This window comes from Equus przewalskii, chromosome 18, assembly GCF_037783145.1.
Source record: "Equus przewalskii isolate Varuska chromosome 18, EquPr2, whole genome shotgun sequence".
NCBI classification, from domain to species: Eukaryota; Metazoa; Chordata; class Mammalia; order Perissodactyla; family Equidae; genus Equus; species Equus przewalskii.
Genome location: NC_091848.1, coordinates 28821831 through 28840002, shown reverse-complemented (window position 1 = coordinate 28840002; position 18172 = coordinate 28821831). Strand labels below are relative to the sequence as shown.

General features: G+C 39.6%; 1 long non-coding RNA gene and 1 pseudogene across 1 annotated transcript; both read right to left on the bottom strand.

Moving 5' to 3' along the window:
- Window positions 1–746: 746 nt before the first annotated feature.
- LOC139077116 (uncharacterized) lies at window positions 747–17939 on the bottom strand. Its single transcript, XR_011529413.1, has 4 exons — window positions 17641–17939; window positions 6010–6203; window positions 4373–4604; window positions 747–1800 (listed from the first exon to the last, which is right to left on the bottom strand). It is a non-coding gene; the product is annotated as an uncharacterized lncRNA (long non-coding RNA).
- Window positions 2733–2839, bottom strand: LOC139077155 (U4 spliceosomal RNA; annotated as a pseudogene).
- Window positions 17940–18172: the final 233 nt, after the last annotated feature.

Below are 18172 nucleotides of genomic sequence, written 5' to 3'. Positions count from 1 at the left end.
ATTGCCAGATCTTTTTCATTGTTTTAATGTAATTAAACTCTTGTATAGCTGTTTGTTTCTGTGTGAATATATGTTTCTGGATGACAGTGACATTCCTAGAATATACTATATGTGACTCAACGGCTGACAAAGTCGTAGTCAAAACGGAGTTATACAAATGACCGAGGCTGCCTTGAAGAATGAGTTGAGACCCCATGTTTGCCAATGGGAATCAATAGCATAGATTTGGAGACCATTCACAGCATTCACAGAAGACGCCCTATTACTTAAAAACGTTAATTTCTTTAAACCTGTTATCCTGAATTATAGAAAAAGAACAAAGTGTCTAAATATGAATAGCTCAGATCTCTGTTATAGGAAGAGGCCATCTCTCTGAATGTACCTACCAGATCTATTTCACTCCGTAACTGGCTGTTCTTTCCTCTCGTTTCCTTAGATAAGATCTCCACAAATATTTCTATGGCTAGAAATTACTTTTGAACCACAACCTACATATACATATATATACACATACACAAACATGTAAAGCACACGTATGTACACACACAAAAACATGCACACACACATATCCATATTGGAGTTTAGTTCGCTCCTCAGTTTCAGTCACCTTTGTTACTTTAAAGACAGTTAAAGCATGTGGCCATAGGATATTCAAAATGTAAAACTATCAAGGTTCTCTCTATATAGAAAATGGAGGTAGATTAAAGAACACAGAATATTGTTAACAAGAATACCTTACACAGGGATCATACTTCACAAAAAGCTTTTATTTTCATTATCTCATTTGATCTTTACAAGTCTTATCAGTAGGCGAGAAAGATGTTATTAACCCATTTTAAAGATAAATAAACTGAAGCTCAGATTCATGTTTAATATTGCATAGAAGATAGTATAGCCAGACTGAAAAGAGATCATCACAACATAAATCCAGTACACTTTTTGCCATAATTCTTTATAAAAAGCTACTGTGGTCTTGATATCTATATCTATATTGACATTGACATCTTTCTATCTATCTATCCGTCTATCTGTCTATCACCTATTCTGTTTATCTTTTTGTCTATCAATCAATCACTCTTTCTATTTATTTATCCCTCTATAATCTAGCTAGACAGCCTTATATTTTACTATGTTTGAGGTTTTTCCAGGATACTGGTGATGCTTCTGTTTATCCATTTTGGTAAAAATATGGCTTCACATTTGGTTGGATTCACAGCCCCCTGACCCATGGAGTTCTACTCATGCCCCTGAGGACTAGAAATCTTTTCTACTTTCCTCAGTCACTGTGGTGCATTCAGCCCACCAGTGTTATGCAGAAAATTTAAATACAAGTCTTTAATTTAGCAGATCCACCCACAAGGTTCCAGAAGCTTAAGTCAGCATGAGTCTTTGGGAAAATATCACTCTGGAAAAAATAGTACATGTGAGAAAAATACTGTGAATTTAGAAGCATTTGTTTTACAAACTACAGATGCAGAGTGAAAGAAAATGACATCTCGCTTTGATATTAAGCATTCCTCCCTAACACATCCATCTGCAACATGTTTTGCAGTCACTTACCCGCTAAACCTCACAGCACACAGATTTGCACATGAGGTACAATACAGCTGACCCCGTTTTACAGATGGAGAGAACAGAAACATGAGAGATGAAATGAATTTCTCAAAGTTTCCAATCAGTTTCCAGACATCTGTCATTGGACAGGAGTAAACTAAGTCACAGTAGTCCTCTATTAAAGCTGGAAAAGGCAAGAGTATTTGTTCCAGTCTTTCTCTGTAGGAGGGGCTTGTTGGCTGAGATCTGGTTAAAGGCAGAGAAAGGAATTATCTTGAAGGCTTTTTTGTACAGAAAAAGTCTTTAATAGATGGTATGTTTATTTGGGGTAACTTCGGGGGGAAGGCAGTGCCTTGGGTACTACCAGTGACATAAAACTGATGTGAATAACCTGAACAAAGTGGCATTCAGAAGAGCGAAGCAGTTTACAATGGAGAAGGCCTTGAAATGAGAAACGGAAGACTCAGCTTTTGGTCATGGCCCTGCCTCCTTAGGCAAGCCTCCTTGTTACTCTAAGCTTCCATGATCTCTTCTTTAAGGTAAAGAGATGGATTAGATCAGTGGTTCTCAAAGGATGGTTCTCAGGCCAACAGCATCAGCATCGTCTGGGAATGTGTTAGAAATGCGAAATCTCAGGACTCGCCCTTTACCTACTGAGTCAGAAATGCTGGGAGTGGGGCCTAAAATCTAGTTTTTGAACACTTTCAGGTGATTCTGATACATGCTAAAATTTGAGGACAAGTGGATCAAAACTTCTCTAAAAGCCTCCCAGCCCTAAGACTCTGAATCCATCATGTTATTGACATGATGAATTGTATCTTTTCACATAATTTTAAGGATATTTTGGGCTCCTCAAAACACATATTAGTTAATTTTCAAGTTCTGTGAAAAAAGTAGATGTTAATCTTCTCTATTTTAGTGGCAGAGAAATCAAAGCACAAGCTTCCCAAAACTATAGGAATCAAGATGTGAGGGAGTACAGTGTAATATCTCTCTTCTCCCAAATAAGATATACTTATTCTTTCTTTCTGCAACTCAAGTTTTGGAACCACAGTTGACCAAAACAGAATCAGCAGATGTAGAACTCAGGGCTATTCTTCCATTCACATAACGACCTTGGCATGCTAGTACCTAGTTGGACCTTGCAGCTGTCAGGTAAATATGGCATATTAGTTACCGGTTTCTACCTTTCTAGAATGTTAGAAAGATCAATGAAATATTCAATTAGCAATAATCACACCTCAGATACACCTCATTGTCTACGATACTGCCACTGTGCAATGCTGAAATGAAATAATTTAAATCAAAGTTTTTATAATTCCTCAGAAGCAAGATATAATTCAGAAACATTCCATGTATACAAGTCTTGCAGTGAGGTGCCAAAAGTCAAGATCTTTGAAATTTCTTCATTTGTTTAAGTACATAGCCTGACACGTAGGAGGTAATGGATGAATGTTACTGAATCAGATTAGTCTATGCAGATTCCTGTGGGAGATATAAAGAAGAACAGTGTTCTAGTCTAAGCGTAACTAGAGGAACATGGCAAATTGAACTGTGAACTTAGTAACAAGACTTGAAGATGCTCCAAACCTTGCCAGAGGAGGAACAATAAAAAAAATAGGAGATATTTAGTCTAATGAATAAATGATATTGTTGGAACAAGATCAGAATCTTCAAATAGCTGAAGAATGGAAAGTCTTCCACCTAGGAAAAGAACATGGAATGATGGACACAAGGAACAGAAAGGAAGATGTTTGATTCTTCTCTAGTAATTGTGAGTTTATTGTCACCAAGCTTTGCTTAAATTAAGCAAATTCAGGAAACAGACACAGTAGAAGTGACTTAAAGTGTTGAAAAGTTAATGCTGGTGGTTGAGTTGGAGGAGAGGAGAATCTGGGAGGTTGGGTTATATCCTGGTTACATTTTGCTTTCTGTTCCTATGCCCAATTTATTCTCTGCAGTTCTATGCCCTCTTCTGTGCCCTGGGAAATTGACCTCCCAGACTTGATGACCTGGGCACAGTTGCCTTTCAACTTCGGATTGGATTTGCAAAGTGGAAGACACAGGTAAGAGTTTGTAGTGTGCGAGAAGAGAATACATTGTGTATTTATTCCACCCCTACCACTGCCTCCCCTCATATTTAAGGCCAGACAGTGGCAAGTCCTGTCATGTGAACCCTCTTCCATACTCCAAATCTTGCCAGATAACTATATCATTATTCCTTCCCTGTGCCCCTTTGGGCATGGATGGTAACTACTTCAAATATTGCTAATCCTGGGCTGTTTCATCCCTTCTCAGTCCTCCTAAAGCTGCCCACATCCATACAAACAGTTCGTTCAGTAAACTCTCTTCAGTTACCATGTGGAAGTGCCTTCTGATGAGCTGGTTGGTTGCCTCAGAGCAGTGGTTCTAAATCTTTAACCTGCATCAGAATCATCTGGGGTGCTTGTTAAACTACAGGCTATTGGACCTCACCCCCAGAATTTCTGACTCAATGGGTCTGGGACGGTGCCCAAGAATTTTCATTTCTAACAGGTTCCTGGGTAATGGTGATGTTGCTGGTCCAGGGACCACACTGTGAGAACAGTTGCCTGATAGTGTTTCCCAAGTGTGGCCGCCCATCAGAATTACTTCTTGAACTACATAAAATACAGATTCTTGAAATCCCCTCTGGATCTACTGAAACAGAACCCAAAAGATTGGAGCCCTGGAATATGTATTTCCTAAATGTTATCAGATGATTATGATGAAGTTGGGTTATTTTGTCAAGATGCCTCATTCTGAGAGGATGAGAAAGTAAGATTTGCTTACTCTGTACCTTTTGGCTTGACGGTGTTGAGAAGGCTCTGCCCCTGCCTGAGAAGGGAACAGAAAGCTTGTTCCTCCTCGTCCTCCAAGATCCAGTTTAGCAGCTTTAACTTTGGAGAGGGGCGGCTTTTCTGAATACTGTAAAGAGGTGTGATCACCCCATTCTCAGTACCTGGCACACAACTTTCGAGTGAGTGCAGCCATCAAGGTGCATTTGCATGGTTGGCTCTCATAGCTGACTCCTAGAGAAGACGAGAAGATGATGAGCTCCTTGAAAACAGAGATTGAATCTTACCATTTTGAATGACCCCCATTTAGAATTAGCACATCTGCGTATCATCGGAATTTAGCACCTGGCTTGGCACAGAGCAAGTGCTGGAGGTGGGGTGGGAGGGAAGACTGTTGAATAAATAAATGAAATGATAGAATGAATGAATAGATGTTGTTCTTCCTCATCTTTTCTATTATGTCAACACAAAATAATAATAAACTTGTACTTTGCCCTCAGATGCTGATTTTAGCAAGTAAATTTGCTAATACAGGGGAACTTAAAGGGAACTGGATGGCCTCATAGATCTTTTCTATCTCAACTTCTTGGTTCAACAAGTAATTGAAAGGAATCAATCTCCCGCTGACTGACAGTTTTGACAGCTGCTGTTCTCAAGATGTCAGTGTATAATCTGTTATTCTCCTTCCCAATTTAAAACTGAACAGAGACATATGCACTGTCAGTTTCGTTCCCCTGATCTTGCTCCTTGTCCCCATTTCCCCCCCTCCTGTGCTGTTTTATTCTCCACAACCCTCATGTCAGTGAAGTGTGTTTAAATTCTAAGCCATTCTGAAACTCCTCTGCCCCGAGCTAGAAGCTGGATCAGAGCTCATCTTTTCTGAGTATTATTACAGCACGTTTACAGTGGAGTCTCCAGCTTTGCAAACTAAGAGGGCATCGTAAATGTGAAGCTGTTCAAATAATAAACGAATCTCTTCTCTATGCTTAGCCAAGGGAAGTGGATATTAAAATGAATAAGAGTAATAATAAAAGGGAGCTAGCAGCATGGGTATAATTAAACTGAATAGCTCACACACAAAAAATAAAGCTCTGAACATTGACTTCCTCTGGGACACACCCCAGTACACCCAGACCTCGCCTCAGAAAGGTATGCACCACTTGTCATCTTAATGTAAAGAAAACACCTACACTCACCCTCCTGTCTACAATTGGGAGACAAATTTGGCTTTCTGAGTCAAAGCTCTTTCAGACCTTCAGAGGAAAGAAAAAAAAGTTATTTTTCCTATCCCCAGTATTCAGGAGACAAAAATGCAATTTCTCGAATTGATAGGATGACTGGTCCTAAGGATGAGGACCTGAGGCACAGGTATCTGACGTGTTTTCAGTGTTCTAAGTGCACTTTCATCTGTGCGAGAACAAGTAGGCAGCAGCATGGTAGGGATATTTTGACCTCAAAGTTGCTCTGCAGATCATCGGGGCAGGGTGGGGGGGGCCTTCCTTCTAGAGAATTCACTGGGAAGTGTAAGCTCTGAGCGAGCTTGGGCAGTAGGGGTGGGGCTGCTGCCATCTGCTCTTTCTCCCCTGGAGCCATTTAAAACCCCACAAAGAACCAGTCACCCAGACTAGGTTATACCTACCTTCGTTTCGCAAGAGCTCTGGATCCAAGTCACTCCTAGGATGAAAATTAGGAAGTATTTCCTCATTACCCTTGGTAAAGTGAGCTTGTGAGCACAGTCTCTGGGTTATTTATCATCTGGAAATTTTGTGCATTCATGTAGCCTTTTTCCTCCAAAGAGGCTATTTACTCAGAGGCCTCTCCTAGGATTCTTTCCTTTTAAGGAAACAAAATATTCACCATAAAATTAATATGTGTAGATGTATATGAATTTTTAACCTCATTGCCTTCTCTTGTTCTTTATTTCGCTTTCCTGTGCTTTTGAGACTCATAGCTCTTCTATCTTAAAGGAGCAAAGGGGCAGAGTTCACACATTTCCATGGACCTGAGGGATTAAATCTCTGTTTTCCAATTGCTTTCTTCATAGCCCCTTTCAATCTGGTAAAAAAAATGCCTCTGAGGTGGACATGGCTTAATAAGGATTTCTCCCTTCTTCTGTTCAGTAATCACAGTCAACTCCTTGGTCTTCAAGCTACTAGTGTCATAGAGAAGAAGGTTCTCAGAAAAAAATAGAACCTTAAAGGTTCTCTGTTCTAAGGCCCCATCTGACAGTTGGTAGAATTGACAAGAAGAGACAAGAGACTTGTCTGCTATTACTAAGAAAACTTGAGTCACATTACTTCAACTTTTGTTAGAAGTTATCCTTGGAATTCACGATATTAACTGCATTTATCATGGAATTCTGAAAATATTAAGCCTAAAATAAAGCAGGATTAATTCCTCATAGTACTATGCCAATCTTCCTTACCATGTGAGTGATCTCGAGAAGTTACTTGCCTTCTCTATGTCTACATGTCCCCGTTAACGGGAGTGTTGGATTAGTGATGTTGAATGTGCCTTCAAGCTTTACTACTCTCTCCATTATGCTCTCAATCAGTGATGATTATCAAGGCTTTTGTTGCCTCTAGTACTGTAAGTAAGCAAGAGATAAACAAGTGTCTTTATGTGCACAGGATTAGGATACATGTGTTTGCCCATAAGATGATCCCAACGAGCATATTGGAACTATTGCCTTAATATTTGATTAATGTTATATTACATTTTATTTCATTTTTAGAGTGGCATAAATGGAAATCCTAGAGTTTGATTTGTGACTCCTGGTTTTTCCTCCTAGCTTTACAGTTTAATTTTGCTATATGACTGTGGGCAAGTCATTTAACTTCAATGAGCATCAGTGACTTCATCTATGAAATGGGAGCAGATGATAAGGTAGAGAAAGAGGGGAGATTTTATACTACATTTCTCTAAGAGCCTTTCTAGTTCTAGCGAGATAGGAATCTGACATAACTCTCTAAATGCTTATAGTTTTGTATATGGAAATACCTAGATTATCTGGACAGAAAAGGCAAAAGATGGGGGTAAAGAGATGCAGAGACAAGGGAGACAACAGTAGAAGTTCCAGAGAGTTCCCTCCTTTGTTGGTGAAGTTGTGTGTTTGTTGGGAGCAGAGAAAAAGCATGGATGGAGACAACCAGGAGCCACGTGTTAATGTGAATCTTCTCTTCGGAGACTTCTGCTTCCCCCTTGCTGTGCTCCAAATCTTTTTCGCTTAAGGACAAAGAGTCCCTGGGCAACCATATTAGGTACTGCTCATATGAATACAATGATAGGTTCAGAAAGCCATATTCTTATGAGGTCTAGCAATAACCTTACAGACTCTTAACTTCAACCTTACAAACCCTTAATTTAAACTCAATTAATTCATGTTACATTAATAATGATTTTAGCTAAATGGTTTTTTTGATTTTTTAATAAAGAAAAAATCAAAAGAAAGCATACAAAAACTTACACCTAGACATTGAGTTATAGTTTTGTGATGTTGAAAGATATTTTTTAATATAAAACCATTCAAATATATTGAAAAGGTAGAAGAAAAATGAATCTATTTCCTAGTGAACATCACGTAAAAGCAACAACAAAAAAATAAAATGTGTCCTGGTTTCTAGCTTCAAACACAAACACATCAATAAGCTGAGAGCTCTTGGGCGTAAGGTCAGCCTTGGCATAAACTAGTTTGCTTAGAAAATTGCCACAGTCTCCTACTTCGTGACACATACACACCTACATGAACCATCAAGAAGCGAGGGCAGGAGTACAGAGTATACAGAGCCCACTACAGAATTCTCGTCACGAGGCCATGTTAAAGATAAATTGATTAAAACACCCAGGAGTGCTCTTCACCACTGGAATAGTCACCTTCCCAGTATAGAAGACACTTGTTGTCAGGACATGTCCTTTAGGTAGAAGGGCGTGGCAATATACTTTACTTCTCCACAATTTTTCCTCCTCCCCTAGTTGTAGCCACACTCCTGTGGCAAATTTGTACATTCTGATTTGGTGCAGAGAGCAATGGAAGTCAGCACCCTGTACTTCGAGACCCAACTGCCATAGATTACCTGATTTACTATGTGAATAGCCTGAAAATTATCTAGATAATAACAGAGCACAATTAACTATGCATCGGCACTTTAATCAACCACGAATCAACATGTGTGGTCGAAAGACAACCTATTTGCTTAATGACCTTGAGGAGGTTACTTCCCCTGTCAGGGTCTCAAAGGGATTGAACCAGATCAGTGGTGCTGCACATTGGCCACACATTAAAATCCCCTGGGGACCTTTGAAAGCTATCGATGCCCAAGCCCTATCCCTACAACATCAGTATATCAGGATCTCTGGTGGTGGGGTCTGGGCATTGATATTTTTTTAAAGCTCCCCAAAGGATTCTGATGTGCAACCAAGGTTGAGAAACACAAGTTCCTTCTGAACACAAGCAGGCGAGGGCATCAAGGACACATGAGAACCAACCTTGAAGTTAGACTTTGGACTCTAGAATCTAAAAGAGAAGGATATCTAGAAGGCGATGTGCATATGTTGGGCCTATTCATCGGGGCCATGCCACACAAGCTTGCCACTGTGCAGATGGCAAATTGATAAACTTGAAAACTAAATAAAGTCTCATGAGAACCCTCAACTTGTTTTAGGAAAACCGAGATTGCTGCTTCCTGTGATGGTATTCAGACCCTGACAGTTTTTAGTTTTCTATGAGTGAGGTTCCTTCAGAAATAATATACCACCCAGCAAAATAGCACCCCAAAAGTGCTATTGCCTCATTCTGGCAACAAAAACTGTGTTTTCCCTTAGGCCTTGCTTCGTAGGCTGGAGTTGCCATGGGAAGCAAGACTTTATTGGGATGCCAGAACAAACAGGCTCAGAAACCACCCAGCATAACTTACAGAGCTGCCTGTAAATCAAAGACAGCCCTCGGGTCAAAGCCACTTAGACACACACACTCTCACATATACACATACTCCCAGAAAAACATTACAAAGGAGAAGGCGTGTCCAGGAAATCCAACTAAAATTACTGCACGTAAGTAATCATAACCGAAATTTATGTGTCCCTTTCATCCACAGTTCCCAAAAGACACAGAGTATGCTAGCGTTACTTGCCTTTTGAAAGTTTTCCAATGTTCTGGAGGATAAAAGAGGAGGGATTTTTCATTTAAAATCAGGGAAGTGGAAGCGGCTGCGAGGGGTCATCTATTCCATTCTTCTGGTTTCAGACAGAGTTACAAAGAAACCAAGTCATTTCTCTCCTTCCCATTGGTAAAGTCAATACTACACCATTGCAGGGTGTCATTAGCCATCCAGCCCACTCGATTTTTCTCTAGAGGACTTTCTATCAGTGATCATTCTGCTGGGACGGAATTTTAAAACAATCTCTACTACCATAACACCCACATGCCAGTGTAGATCTTTAGGCAGGTCAGTTACTGTTGAGCTGGCCACCTCTTCTATCTCCCCACTTCTTTGGTTTCCTTTTTTATGAAGAATGCCCATTCTCCTACTAAAGAGCGAACTCCTTTAACTTGAGAAACAGTATCTTTCAATCCTTAGAAACCTGGCAATACCCAGATAACCTTGATATTTAAAAAATATTTCTATACCTACACTCTGTTTCTGACAATAGTGTCCAAGCCCACATGGCCCTGCTCCACCATCTACAGAAATGTGGGACGGCTGGTCACCAACCCCAGCTAGAAAGAGCTCAGTAGATATCAGTTCTCCTACTTCTTTCCCTCAGGCAGTTTCACTTTTTAATTTTAATAATGCTAAATTGAAATGTAAGATTACATTTGGAATCCTGACAAGAAAGATTTTAGAAAAGAATCCCACTTTTCCATTTAATGAAGAATTCTTTGTTGTTTCAAAGACTAGGACATTTGTAGGAAGGAAGATCTCCCCACAAGGTGAAGGCTGCCTGCATGGTATTGCACACACACGCTTGCCCCTCCTGTCACCAGCTTCTGCAAGACCCACCCTACCTGTGATGCACAGACTCGGCCCTGCTCAGACCTCTGGCATCAGGCACGATCCTAGCCATGTGGGTGATTTTGATTTAGTTCAATACCCCAGAGTACCACCTCAAGGGATATGCGTTGCCAGCCTGACCCTGACGTGGTGCCTTTGTGTTAATAACTCACTTTCTTTCTCATCCTTGACACCGTCACCACCATAACTTGAGTCCCTGTCAGAGTCCTTCTGCCTGATTTACTTTCTTTGCAACTTGCTTAGCATACCAGCCTCGCTGGGACTCTGCCTTCTTCTGTCATCTCCCAAATTCAACACCTTCTAAAGGATGTGAAGACCATACAGAGCTATGACTGTAGAGGGAGGAAGTGGATGGATGGGAAACAAACTTGGACTAATTCCTGGGTTAAATTGTAGGCTTTTGCTTGTGACTTTCCTCTGTTCTCATTGTGCCTGGCTTTTGATTGGATAATAGTCAACGTGGAGTTTAACTAGAATGTAAACTCTTAGGACCAGTGTGCTTTTTCTTTTTTAATTCTTCTCTTCCTTCTTTTATCATCCATGTCAAGACTCGTGTCTCTTTGTCCTACTTGTTCTAACTCAATTCTCCAACTCAAGAACAGAGACAGCTATGGCATAGTGAAAGATATCCTGCACTACGGTCTGAATGAGTTGCAATTTCTCTATGCATTGGCAGAGAGATCTTGGGCAAGTTACTTTACTTCTCTGAGCTTCACATTTACTCATGACCTTTTCATGTGGATCAAATGAGTTGTGAAATCACGACAGGACTATAAATCTGGAGGCCGTTTTCTCCTCTCTTCCTAATATTACGAGAACAGAGTGGTAACATAGAAAATCTTCGTAAGCACTTCCTGAGAAAAACTTTTGAGCAATTTGGGGAGTCTGTTACTGTCAAGTAGTGCTCAGGTTTGTTTTGGTCACAGTCACTGAATTACAGTTTTACAATCACTCATACAGTGCAAAGGTTTGGTACCTGCATTTATTTCTCTAATGTGCATTTTTCCCAGGTCTTTGACCTGGCACTTTAGCAAAAACAAAACTTCAAAGACGTCCTAAACTAGTGGAGGAACTTCAAAGACTTCCTGCAGGGTCCATTAGCACCTATAAAATTGATCTCTGTCACTAATGGCTTTTAAATTAACGTGAGGGCTAATGAGGACTGATAACCACCACCTCCTGAGATTGTTGCTATTTAAGTGGAAAATAACCCTTAACTCTCTACATTGAAATCCAATGTGTGATTGGTTTAAGATTCATTAACTATTGTAGATTTGAGGTTCTTTTTATGATTGTTTCAGATAAAGAGTTTTGTGGTATACCTGGTAAAAAGCACATCCTAGGTACCTGCTTGACCATTAAAAGAAGTTGACAAGACTTCCTGATGAAATGAGAATTCACCTTCCAGATCAATGTGGGCTCTGAAGGCTTCCGAAAATCAAGTGGGCACACCAACACCAGGTAGGATAGCATACTGTCTAGACCACGGAGCGAGACTGAGATCAAATCTTACCTCTGCTATTTTGTAGTCTCTTGATCTTGGGCGAGTTAGTTAGCCCATCTATGCCTTTATTTCCTCACTTGTAAGATGGGGCTAACAAAAGTACTGACCTCTGGGAGCTGTAGTAAGTGAAAAGGTGAATACAAAACACTCAGCAATCACCAGTATTTGGTGACCATGTGAATCAATTTTTTTATTAAAGGCAAATAATATTTAAAGTCAACGGTGAAATTTTTCTACAGGATAATTTCTTATATGAACTTCTCTCAAATTATCATGTATTTATAGGTGTATATTTCTATATAATGTAGATTAAATCACTCAATATGCAGATTTTGTTTTGTGTCTTATTTATATCTCCTGATTATAAAATTAGGACATTCTAAATCTGCCTTGGAAGAACCAAAAAATATAAAGGAACAGAAAAAAACTTCACCTATATACAATTACCCAGAGACATCTGTTATTTTGTCACATCGTCTTTTAAACAATTTTTACCATCAGGAATACTACTGAAACAAAAATGAAAACAAGTATTTTTATTTATGTAGGTGTTTTTGGTATATACAAAATTTCTGATGAATATAAGAAAATGACTGGTTATTTTCTCATAAACATTTGGCTTTTTTCATTATTATTTACTCTTTCTTTTGATTTTTCAGCCTCTTTAGAGCAGGATTCTCAACCTTGACTGCACGTTAGATTCACCTGGGGAGCTTTAGAAACAGCAGAGGGCCAGGCTTCTCCCCTGACCCATGACAAGAGGAGCTGGGTAGGTGGGCATTTGCATTTTTTAAATCTCTCCAAATGATTCTAACTCACAGCTGTAGGGCAGGAAGACATTTCCTCTACCCACTGTGGGTTCTTCTGGCTGGAGAACGAATTAAATTCACATGAGACAGAATAACAGGAGAAAATTAAACAAAGCTTTAGAACATGTATACATGGGAGAGGCCCAGGCAAGCTGAGCAACTCGCCAAAATGGCTGAAGCCACCACCTTAAATATCTTCTTCAGCTAAAGACAAAGGAGGATGTTGGGGGTGGGGGGAGTCAGTTACAGGAGGTTACCAGACAAGTACACTAAACAAGAGTAAGATTATTATGCAGATTTAAGTTCTTTCCTTTGGCATTGATTAAGAGTTTCTAGAGATAAGGTCATCCCTCCTTCCTGGTACAGAGAGGAAGACACCTTTGCAGGTGGAGACTTCCTTTACAATGTAAATGCCTTTTAACAAAGGGTAAGTAAACTCTACTTTTCAGAGTTGCTTTCCTGTCTGCAGTTTATTAAAAGTAACCAACCCCAAATAATCCTCATGCCAAAGAGACATATCTCGGGGTGGCCAATTCCAGTCCCCCACACAGCTAAGATTGAGAAGCACTGCTTCAGAGGGACTGAATTCTTCCCTGGACTTGCTGAGGAGACCCAGCTTTCCTATCTGAAAACAGTGGTGACACGCCTTCCTTGGTTGCTGCTGTTCTGCCAAACCAATCTCTCCTTGGCATCAAAACTCCTGGAAAAACCCACAGAACTATGATCCTCAGCTCCTTTGCTGGTGCCCTGTATTACCCTTCCTTCTTTATCACTGTTCTTTGGAAGATCGCAGATTATCACCTATCAGTATATCCTGCGACTTAAAAAAAAAATCAGTCTTCCAATTCTTTTCTGCCTTCACAGCATTTTCCTGTCAAGTTCTCCACTCCCAAACTCTCATTCCTCATTTAGCTCCCTTAACACTGCCCTCTCCTGATTTACTAGGCACATTGATGTCATGCAGAAAAAGTGTTCTGAAAGGAGGTGATAGTGAGCTGGGGTCTCAGCCCTACCACCTCCCACATGATGGGAGGACTGAATGAGTAACACAATATATGGGGCCACGCCTAGCACATCTCAAGAGGAACTTTTGTTCACTCCCCATTTCCCTCTTCTACCTCTCTTTCTGCTCCTTTCCTAAAGAAAATGGATACTTTTATTCACCAGAGTACCACGGGAATGTTTCCTGGAGAGAAATTCCTATTCCAGAGGGGGAAGCCCACTGCACTCATGCTTGTGGTGAGGATGAGTCACATCACAAAAAGAATGGAGAAATGGAAGAAAGAGAGTAAGAGTAAGGAAATTTCTGATAATTTCAGCTTCTAATGGGCTATGGAAATTCCTCTATGGCCCCATCAAGACAATGTACTCTAAAAATACATTATTTTTCAAGATTTCTCTAGTTGGATTTTTGATCTGGTTGGTTGTTTGGTTGGTTGGTTTGGGGTTTGGGGGAATGTGTGGATGAGCAGAAGCAGCCCTCAGGGCAGCCAAACTATATTCCTCTTCTCCCAAAATAGATCTACTCCAAGTGTAGTAATCAAGAGTTGCTATTTACTGAGGGCTGTTCTAGATTGATAAACCCCAGAATAACCCTATAAAGGAGGATACGTTCTCTAGCAAAAGAAAACTATGTTTCCCATATATGTGACATCTTTTCCTACCCCAAAGTTCTTGCTTAATCTTCTTTCAGAAAGACCTCCATCCACTTCATCATCTCCCTGACACTGAATTCCAAAACAACTCAGTAGAAATGTACAGTTCTCTTCTGAGTGCTCGTAACCATTGATTTATGGCTCTCTTCTGATCCAATCTTTTTTTACTTTCATTTGAGTTCCAATGACTAATGTCTAATAATGTTTTATAAATTCTTCTAACTATAAAGTTCATGATGTGCTTTCACAGAAATGCTTAGCAGAGTGCCTGGCTCATAGTAGGCACTCAATAAATGTTTTTTGAATGAATGAATGAATTTATTCCCAGTCACTCACAGTTGTCTTTCTCTTATTCCCTCTTCTCTCTTTCCCTTTAATGAGGTTTACAAGTGTATTAATGAGATGTAGCTGTAGATATCAGTATTTCCCCTGATAACAATGCTTATTATTACTATTATTCTAATTCTTATTATTTGATATGAACAACAGATTTTACATAATATTTCTTGAAAGTTATGAAAACAAAACATTTTTCTTGACTTTCACCAAGCTATGTTGAAAAAAAAGTACTTGATTAAGGGATCATAAGAGGAAAGCACTTGCTAATCCCTAAAATAGTTGTCTGTCACTGCTGTGTAAATGAATAACACATGTGCAAAAACACAGCAACTTGGGATTTATTTGGTGAAAAATAAAGTTCCAATTTCCGTCTCTTTTGGTATTTAGTATTGCTAAGACATATACCTGGAAACAAGAAATTTCATAGTTGATTATTGTATTTAATAGTGGATCTTAGTACTGACAGAGTTCTTAACACTAGTAAATCACTTTTCAATCATGGATTAATATTCTGGATAAGGATAGAGGACACAAGGGCATAGAGAGGTTGAGTTGCCTGAGTTTATCCAGCAGTTGACTGCTAATATTGGAATAAGAAGTCAGCATGGGTATACTTGAAAGGATATCCACCCTTGAGCTGTTTTTTTCATAATGAAGTTGAAAAAAATTGATTCATTGAAGAAATGCTGAACAAGAAAGAAAAGCAAGAAGGAAAAGTCACTGTTAAACTGTTATTCAGTGATCAATACCTTTAAAATGTGGATACATCCGCTTCTATTTTTTCTATATGAATACATTCTATTAATACAATCTCTAGTCATATTTGTTTAAAACATCAGGATTATTATAAACACAATTTTATATTCTGCTTTTGCACTTTTATAGTATGCATTTTTTTCATATCAATGTGATCATTGGAAAACATGAATTTTGATAGCTGTGTTGTATTAGAATGTTTGGATATACATAAAATTATTTATTCATTTTTCCCACTGTTGATCATTTGAGTTGCTGCAGTTTATTACTAAATTTATGTCATAAATGATATGCAATAAATATGTTTACCCAGATTTGTGTGCACATCTCTGATTACTTTCACCTACAAAACTACAAGAAGGATGTTACAAGTTATCTTTTGTATTGTGATTCTTTACAGGTATTGAGGTTCAGAGCATGATATCTTGGAAAGAGTTGTAACCTGAAACCCAGGAGATCTGACTTTTAATCCTAAATCTACCTCCAGCCCACAGGAGATGGCAAGAGTTCATGCTCTAGCTCACCCAGGCAAAGTGTGGGATCTTCTGAGTTCTTCATTTTAGGACCAATTTGAGCAGGGACTTTTGAACTTTAATGTGTATCAGAATCATCTGAAGGAGCTTGTTGAACAGAAATTTCTGGGTGGCCCTACCCCAAGAGTGCCACATTTACAAGTTCTGGCTAGGGTCTAAGAATTTGCATTCCTAACAATTCCTAGACGTTGCTGATGCTCCTGGCCTGGGGACCATACTTTTGAAAACAATTGAACTAGAGCATCTGTTTAGAAGAGGTACCAGGATGGTGAGGATACAAAGAAATGTCTTCACTTGTTTAAAATAAAACATAAGATATAAGAATCAAAGCAGAACCTTTACCTGAAAAAGAACAGGGAAAAGGATCAACAGATTCTCTCCCTATTAGTCCAACCATGGCCTTGGGGACTCCGGCTCATTCCTTGCCTCATAATGTCACGCCCCAAGATGAGGTGCTTTCCCTTTAATGTTCTAGACCAAATGGGTTGTATACCCCATTCTTGGTTCCTTGGAAAATAGCTGAGATAAGAGAATTGTTCAAAATTACTTTACCAACTTTAAAGGCCAATTGGAAGAGAACAAAGGAGAAGAAGCAGAAAAAAGTCTAGTTTACATAGTATGATTATTTGAAAATTCTATTAGTTAACGGGCTCCAAAAACTTGTCACCCTGATCCCTTGCACACCCAGTCTTCCAAGATGGCTGTATTGTAGCTATAGAGTCCTGGACAACCTTTTGGGCCTCTTGCCTGGCTCCCATGCTTTCCAGAGCCTGGTCTGCCTCCATGTGGCTGGAACCATGCCCCTTTTACCTAGCACATGCTGTCTTCTGGTCACTCTGGGACTAAAGCCATTTAATTCCAACATACTTGGTTTAGCTTTAGGGGCATATTCTTTTTCTAGCAACTAGCAGGACTTGGTGACTGATAAAGAGCTGACCCAGCATAAGTCGCCAACACCCAGCCCCTTTTCACCATATATATAGAGATAGGCAAAGCAGAATAACACTTTAATCAGAGCACAACCCTAGCATAAGTGTAACAAGAATTGTACACCTGCAGTTATTAGGCTGTGGGGGACCAGAATGGCTGTTCTGTCTGTCACTAAGTGAGTATGAAGCTTGCACAATTAGACTGATTAAAGGAAATTGGAATGTTCAGTCAGTCTCCAAACACTCAATGGGATTTAATTAGGGTCTTTGAATCATTGTGTACGACCACAAGGAATGAACCTACAAATGATGTATGAACACTACATGGAGAAATAACACTTACTGAGCACTTATTGTATACCATGATTGATTATAGCATGTAGTTTCTGAAAGATAAAGTCTAAAAATAGAGTAGGCTGCCTTAAGAGATCATGGGTTGCCTTTTACTGGACATATTCAAACCAGATTCATATTCAACTTCCACTTCTTCCAATAAGACTCCTGCTTACTCCCGTTCTCTGGGTCCTGCATTTGAGTGATCCTGAATCACCCATTTTATTTTCTCGAATTTTCTGCTTCTGTTCTTGCCCCTACAGTCCATTGCAGTTACAGTAGTAATTTAAAAACGTGAAATACCTCATACCTCTACTGAAAACATTTCAATGACTTTTAAATACACTTGGAATAAAAACCAAACTCCTTAACATGCTCTGCATGACCTGGCTTATGCCTACCTCTCTGCTCGTCTCCTCCATGTTCACCAAGCTTCTCACCTCCGACCTTCATTCTGTTCTTTGAATAGGCCATGCTCATGCCTTCCTCAGCCACTTTGCATGTGCTGTCTTCTCTCAGTGATTCGTACCTCAGAACAATGCTAGTTTCATTTCATCATTCAGATCTTCAGCAAAATGTTTCCTCTTCAGAGAAACCCATCCCGACCACCCTCTCTAAAATATAAAAGCCACTATGTACAGCTACCACTTTCAAAGCCATTTTCCCATTGTATTCTCTTTATGGCCCCTATTATCACTTTAAATTATTTTGTTTATGGAGTTACTTGTTACTGTGCCAGCCCTGGTGTGGTCTAGTGGTTAAGATTCAGTGCTCTCGTCACCATGGCCGAGGTTCGTTTCCCAACCAGGGAACCAACTAGCCGTCTATTCATTGTCAACTGTGGCAGCTGCATGTTGTTGTGATGCTGAAAGCTATGACACTCATGTTTCAGATACCACCAGGGTCACCCACAGTGGACAGGTTTCAGCGGAG